This window comes from Trachurus japonicus, chromosome 21 (assembly GCF_045865225.1).
Source record: "Trachurus japonicus isolate A0001 chromosome 21, Traja_1.0".
Lineage (NCBI taxonomy): Eukaryota > Metazoa > Chordata > Actinopteri > Carangiformes > Carangidae > Trachurus > Trachurus japonicus.
Window position 1 is genome coordinate 28,090,816 of NC_140927.1, and position 7,883 is coordinate 28,098,698.

Here is a 7,883-nt window from a genome sequence, read left to right on the forward strand (position 1 = left end):
GCAGTGAGGCCTTCAAGAGTTTCTGGAGTTGATATTTGATATTGTTAAAGTTACTTTTGCATAAAGCAGCACATTCTGAACAAATAAAAGAAAAATAATTGTGTGATCATGCAATTAATCCTGATTTGATATTTTAATCAATTGGCAGCTCTAATATACAGTACATACATAAATACATACAATATGTTTACATTTTCAGTAAGACAGTGCAGCCTCTGATGATGTTTAATTCGTTTATTTTTCTGTCAAACACATTCACTGTCGTGTAAATGCTAAATCCTGTCCATTACTGACAATATGTCTGTAGGTATGGAGAGGCTGCAGCACAGAGCTCAGAAAGATTCAACCCTGTCATATATTATCTGTGAATAATACACCAAGCACGTCCCTCCTCTCTCTCACTCCTCCCCCTCCTGCCTCTTCAAGCCATGGGGTTCAGTTTTCACATTAACTTGAACCATGTTCAATCTCTAACTTCATTCACAGAAAAACCTCTTTCAGCTTCTACCTGATCAGTTTGAGTGTGAGACGGGTTGAAGCTTGGATTAAAGAGGCGAGTTTCTTCTTCCTAAAACTTATTCAGAATAAAAATCTTATGTTTTTTCTTTGGAAGTTATAGGAACATAACTTTAATATGGCTAATGCATTTTCTTTTGGACAACAGCTCCTTTTAAACCCAGATAAATGCACATGATCATTGATTTTTATAATCTGTTTCCTCTGCAGGTGATGGAGCAGGAAAAACCGTGGGCATTGATCTCCGAGGTGGGGGTTGAGAACGGTTACATACTGTAGAAGAGCTCGCTGACATCCTGAGGCAACACTTCCAACTCATCTGTCTCAAAGAGCTCCTGCAGAATCCGGAGCTCCACGGCCCCAAAGTCCAGGCCCTGTTCATGTGGAAGTACTGCCCCGCCGCCGAGCCGGCCCTGCTCAGGCTGCTCCCCCCTCGGGGTGAAGGTGGCCAACACGCCTGGTGTGGTTAGCGACTCCACCGCGGATTTAGCAGTGGGCCTCCTCCTGGCGTCGGCTCGCAAGATCCTTGAAGGTGAGGTCAAAGGTTCAGTGGTGCAGACAGAGTCATGACCAAACATTACAGCGCCGTCCTCTCATGCAGGTTTACAATAATAACACTCAGTGGACACATCAGCAGTCTGTGGTAACTGTTTGTACACATGCCAGTAGCACAATAAAAAACAAACATCACATGTAAATCTGCATATTTGTAAGGTTCATGGTTTCTTCTGGTTTAATTTTGGCTTTCAAATACAAGAGGTCACAACATGACCTCTGAGCGCCATGTCTTCAGGGCAGACTGGGCAACAGTGACTCGCTATCGGAAAATGACAAGGCACATTGTAAGAACCATAATATTTAGATGTAAAGTAAGTTAAATATTATATAAATCACAAAGTTACATTTTCAACCTTTATATAAGACAGAGTATGTATATGAATGTACAATAATATGTTAATGTTAATGTAACACCATGTGCAGCAGCAGTGATAGGAATGGGAGAAAACTAGTTTTTCTACCTTATGACCAATGTAATTTAGTATAGTTCTTTTTTTATTCATGGAAGATTAAATATTGTCGCTACAGCAATGGCTATTTGACATCCAAGGGAAGCCACCATACAGATGAATCGGCTGGTTAGCATGCTACCAGGAGAATATGTGATTTGATGTCTTAATCTTTTGGTATTTTAATAAAATTTTGAGACATTTTTCTACTTTTAATATCTGCCACTGTGATGTTAGCTTATCAATTCATGAAGTTGCTATAGTCATTCTGGGAAAGTCATTAACAGGGCTAGCTTGCCAGAATGCTAACTTGCTAACAGAATGCTAACTGACTGTGAAGTGTACTAGAAACTAATGCTAAAGCTAGCTACTGTATATAGTGGTAGTATATGGTTCCAACAACAAAAGATGCAGAGACAAATGACGGTAGCAGACCTTAATGTAACAAAAACATGACATGGACTTTGTGCCTCCTAGGTCATCAAATAGCTCTGGACCCGAAGACTGTCCACATACCACAAAGCCTGATGGGAGTTGAAGTCACAGATTCGACTCTGGGGATTGTTGGAATGGGAGATGTCGGTTACAAAATTGCCCAAAGGAGCAAAGGATTTGAGACGAAGATCCTGTATCACAACAGGACCAGAGGGTAAAAAGCAAATCAACCGTTCATGCACAGAAGCTGATATACAATCAGTGACACTTAGCAGCTAATGGTTAACGAAGTGGCATTTATCTCACAGGGTAAATCTTTCTCAAAAGGAGTTGATTATTCTCCTCCTATGATTAACAAAAAAGAAACAGCCCTCTCTTAAAAGCTGGATGCTTCACTGAGTGTGTTGATTACATTCTTAAAGGCTTGAAAAATTTGAGTCTGAGAGTGTGTGAATTCATTATTCTGCTCAGGAGTGAAGTGGACGAGCAGGCGGTTGGAGCGAGTTACTGCGAGAAGCTGGACGAGCTGCTGAGGAGGTCGGACTTCGTCGTGTTAGCGGTGAATCTGACATCGGGCACAACGGGCCTGATCGGCCACAGAGAGCTGAGTCTCATGAAGCCCACAGCGACACTGATCAACGTCAGCAGAGGTGAGAATCAGACACTTCTGCTCCTAGATTGTATTGATCCTCCTTCATGATGACTGCTTTGATAATGACGCTTCACTCATGTCTCAGGTCAAGTCGTGGATCAGGACGCATTAGTCAAAGCTCTTCAATCGGGGACTATTCGTGCAGCAGCATTAGACGTGACTCATCCCGAACCTTTACCGAGGTCTCATCTCTCAGACCAGTCAAAACCAGAATCTCATCCTTAAAGGGATAGTTCACCCAAAATTGAAATTTCACTCATTATCTATACTCCCCCTCATGTGGACTAAGGGCTGGGAGAAGTTTCAGAGTCCTCCGTGGCTTCTCTGAGTTACAGGGGGTCTCGGCGTAGCAGTGCATGTCCATATAATGGTTGCAAATGGATACCAACTGTCTTCGTAACAAAAAGACACACCAAAAAACATCCAAATACCTCCATGCTGCTCGTATGTAATGTCCCTCTTGTATTGAAGCCCCAAAATGCGAAATTGTCCTGAAAAAAATTAAATAAGTCTATTTTTCAAGCTTGTTTTGTAGCGGAAGCTTCTCGAAGCTCCTCTTCCCGGTTCGTCATATTTGGACGAACTGGGAAGAGGACAGACCCTGGTTCGTCCAAATTTGACAAACCAGGAAGAGGAGCTTCCGCTACAAACAAGCTTGAAAAAGAGACTTTTTTTTTTTCTGGACAATTTCTCATGTCGGGGCTTCAATACAAGGCGGACATTACATACGAGCAGCATGGAGGTATTTGGATGTTTTTCGGTGTGTCTTTTTGTTATGAAGACAGTTGGTATCCATTTGCAACCGTCATATGGACATGCACTGCTACGCCGAGACCCCCTGTAACTCAGAGAAGCCACGGAGGACTCTGAAACTTCTCCCAGCCCTTAGTCCACATGAGGGTGAGTATAGATAATGAGTGAAATTTCAATTTTGAGTGAACTATCCCTTTAAGGTAGAACGCTGCATCACTGTGATATTACTCCTAACAGCTCCTCTCCGTCGTCTTCATGCAGGGATCACCCCGTGGCTGGTAAAAGGCTTACCTGTTCCAAACGAGGTCACGTCTCAGTGACCGGCCCGTTGAACACACAACCTGTGTAATTCGGTCTTTCTGTAGCGGTGTGTGGTGCTGTTGTTGTTGCTGCTGCTGGCCTCATTGTTTTACTCAAGAGATATTAAAAATAAAAAGTGAACACACGCACGGAGCAGTCGAGTCAAAGTTTATTTAAAACACCACCTGTCTTTTGACTCTTTGTTAAATTAATAGCCTGTTAGCAAGAACCTTCTTGCCAACAGGCTATTAATTTAGATGGTCCAGTTTTTATTTTTACAGTCCAGTTTTTGTATTGAGTCAAGTTTTTGTTTTTAGTCCACTTTTTGCTACAGATGTCATCTTTACCATAACAGTGACAATGTGTAGAGGTAGAAATATTCCCCTACGAAATAAGAAACTACTACTAAACCATGATAAGTCATCATATAGCACCTGAAAATGAAATGAGCGATTAAAAGAAAAGTTCAACTGGGGCGGTGTTTAGCTCAGTTGGTAGAGCACCCGCCCCATGTGTTGATGTCCTATCAAATAAAGGCATGAAAAGCCAAAAAAAAAAAACTTAAAAAAGAAAAGTTTAACTAATTCTCTGCTGCTGCTGGACATTTTTACATTCACAGAACACCAGGCCATCATCTGTTTACATTGCTGGAGAAAGCTCCTCAGACATTATTTTCTTAAAGTATATTTTTTTTGGCTTTTCATGCCTTTATTAGATAGGACAGTTGAGAGTGTGACAGGAAATGGGAGGCAGAGATGGGGGGATTGACATGCAGGATAGGGCCGTCCGACGCGGGACTCGAACCGGGGCTGCCTGCAGTGAGGACTACAGCCTCAACACATGGGGCGGGTGCTCTACCAACTGAGCTGAACACCGCCCCCAGACATTATTTTCTAGACTGTCTCTCTGGCTTCTTTTGCAGCCATTTTGCAGTGTGGCCTTCTGTGGGAAATTTGCGGTGCAGTCCTGAAAAATCTGTAAATCTATGTCACCAGGATACCGTCAACTTCCATTGTACAATTACCAATGATTTCACTTTAATGCAATCTTCCCTCAGCCTTTTAAAGTGGGAACCACTCATTTTAAATGTTCAATCTCTCCAACACACTACACACAAAAGAATAATAACAGCAGTAATGCAGCTCTACATGTACATAATTTATAAAATACGCAGTGAAGCAAAATTCAAATTAAACAGAAAAGACTAATTTCACTAATTAATTATACACGTTTAATTCTCCAGTGTTCATTGCTCTGGTTTGAATCCCATGAGTCGGCAGCTCGGTGCTGCTGTGTTGTTTGGAGTTTAATGTATTCCTCTATCAGTGTTTGATTTGATTTGTGATAATACTTCCAGATAATGCAAAGTTGTTGTTGCTGAAAAACGGGCTAAAACCCTCTGTAATAATAGCAAAGACTGATTAATGACACACTATATCGATGTGGCATCATTATATAAAGCTGTGTGGAGCACCAATCATAACCTGTTTGCACCGGCTGTATTATTGAGCATGGACATTTATTATGAAACATTTTCAACCTTTAGCAAAATGATAAATAAAAAATAACTTGTGGTTCAATAATGAAAGGTCACTGAGCTGCTAAGACTGAACTTTTCTTTTTTGATTTCGATTATTATTATATAAAATATTATTTTATTATTATTCTACACTTGAACTCACAAAAAAACTAACCTGACTGACATTTACAGTTGCAGCACAGCTGATGTTCTCGGGCCTCCCCCTTCCAGAGTCTGTTTGGCAAGAAGAGAAACACTACACAGTTTTTCTTTTCCTGCTTAAAACAAGTACAGTACAGCCTCGGTATCTGTTCCCACATCAATCACATCCGAGCTGCGAAGGTGTCTTCAATATGCATGTAGAAGTGGAAGAGCATAGGCAGAAGGTCTCTGAAGGAAATGTTGGCGTTGTGCCCGCAGGAGAACAGACAGCTCGAAGACACTGCTGCCTCTGGAACATTTCCTGTTGGTGGATCTGAACGGAGACAGAGATGGTGCATAACTGAGGGCTCACTGTACTGTGGTGCAGCTGCATCCATTAACTCCCAGAAATTACATTTAAATTCGTCTAAACCGCAACAGCAAACATGTTTCTGAAGAAACAAGATGATGCCGAGCAGTGGCGTCGTTATGCCTATTTTAGGGGGGTTGAAGTCTCCTTAATATATTCTTAAGCCCCCCCCCAAATAATATGTGTGCGATTTGTGATTTAGACGAACTCCATGCATGCAAGCAACAATCCTAACATGTAGCATACCAAAATGACGGGGAGAAACTCAGCTAAAAGCCTACACCAAGCATCGCCACCTGAACAAAAGATGTTGCCAATGACTGTGTTGAACATTAATTGAACATCAGTGGTTTTGTATCTTTTGGATTATTTAACGGTAAATGGCAATAAACTCAAAGCGGCAAGATATAATATGTAGTCAATCAGTCTATTCAAATCAATTGATAGTACATAAGTATACACATTATATTTACAAGTTATACAACAAGTGATAGTGTTATATTCAGACAAAAACAGGAAGTCAAGGGGCCTGAAAAGAGACAAGAGGTAGGCTAAGTGACCAAAGTGACCAAAATAAAACAGGAAATGACATAAATGAACTGAAACAACAAAATAAAGAGACATGACCAGAAGAAGGAGAACTCCATGGGACAGACATGGCATTATGTTTTATCATCCTCCTCCAAATCATCAGTGTCTCCTTCTCGTTCACTGTCGACCTGTTTCTCTGCTCATTCTCCAGGTTTTGTCCTCTAATTAGTCACTTGCCTGTTCACGGGGTAAATCACCATGGTAACCGATGGTGCTCGGCAGCAGACTATAACCTCAGTGGATCAGATCAAAGCGACCGATCGATCAGATCCCTGGAAAAGAAAAGAAAGAAAAGCAGAGTTGTCATTTCTACAGGTTCCTGACAGAAATAAAGGGTTTTGCAAAAAAAAAAAAAAACTGTCAAATATTGATGAACAGCTAATATTTTATACATTGGTCGAATTATTTGGATGATCCAGATGTTACATCTGTCCAATCTGGGTTAAAAACAGAGCTTTTAGTTTATTAATTGAACAAAGATTCTCCTGATGCCCGTCCTTGTAGATCAGAATAGCAAGAGGAGAATTTATGATAATAACTGGACATAAAAACTGAACCTCTGATGACTTTTATTATAAAAAGTATCCACACATTTCAGCTTGTTGAATCCCGGATCAATAAACCAGGCTTAACTGAACCAGCTTTGTTGTTACAGCCAATGTTCAGATTCATAAGTCATCCTGGCTGTGTTGAACCTTCCTCACAGCACAGGTTTCTGTCTGGAGAGGAAAACAGTGATACTGTCTTGACTGAAAAGAGAGACCTTGCCAGTGAACATAAACCAGGAAGTGATGATATTTCTCATCAAAGTCTAATTGAAAAAAATAGGTTAGAAAGACATAAATGTAATTTCTAGGAGACAGAGTTGATTCAGTGGACATACCGTACCATATACTCTGTACTTGCTTATATCATTAGGATGATGTCTAAACTGTGTGTGTTATGTTCCATTACCTCTGATATTATATTTTATCTCGACTGTTATTATTGACTGCGCTCGTATCACTCTGCTCAATTCCTTCAATTCATTTGAAGTGAATATGCTGCTATTTGGAGGTTATGTACAGTAATTTATTACATGAACACATAGAAAAGTATTCTTCACACATTCTTCAGACCTGATTACAGTGTGGAGTTGAAGGTCACGTTTTAAAAACTTACACCGAGTCCAAATGAGGCTCTGGATGCCGTGTTTGTGTGTGAGTGTGTGTAGCGACGAGGACGGACAACAGTAAAGTAAAGCCTGCCACTCACTCTCTATCTATGATCGTATTTTAAAAAGGGCACGCTGTCTAGAAATGAAGGGCACCCTTTCAGCAGGGCGGCGGCGCACAGGCCTCCCCAAAGCCCACAGAGCGGCTGACTCCGGCTGGCCTTTTCCCTCAAGGCTTCTCCTATAAACTGTGAAGGTGTCCCTTTCGGTGAGAGCTACATTACTCCATCACAGATGTGACCTCTCTGAAAACCAGACGTGTCCTTGAGATGTTCATTGTCCTGTTACCTCTTTAGTTTCATTTACTATGACGGTCTTTTCTCGACTTTTTAGATTGGACCGGGAGGACCTGAAAAGAAGGTAATTTCAGCTGTAATTAAAAAAAA

At 41.1% G+C, this 7,883-nt stretch overlaps 1 pseudogene across 1 annotated transcript; it reads left to right on the top strand.

The window, feature by feature from the left end:
- The first annotated feature begins 729 nt into the window (after nucleotides 1–729).
- Nucleotides 730–2,835, top strand: LOC146965414 (uncharacterized; annotated as a pseudogene). The gene is made up of 4 exons (XR_015034665.1): nucleotides 730–1,048; nucleotides 2,001–2,172; nucleotides 2,430–2,608; nucleotides 2,696–2,835. The product of XR_015034665.1 is annotated as an uncharacterized LOC146965414 (transcript).
- Nucleotides 2,836–7,883: the final 5,048 nt, after the last annotated feature.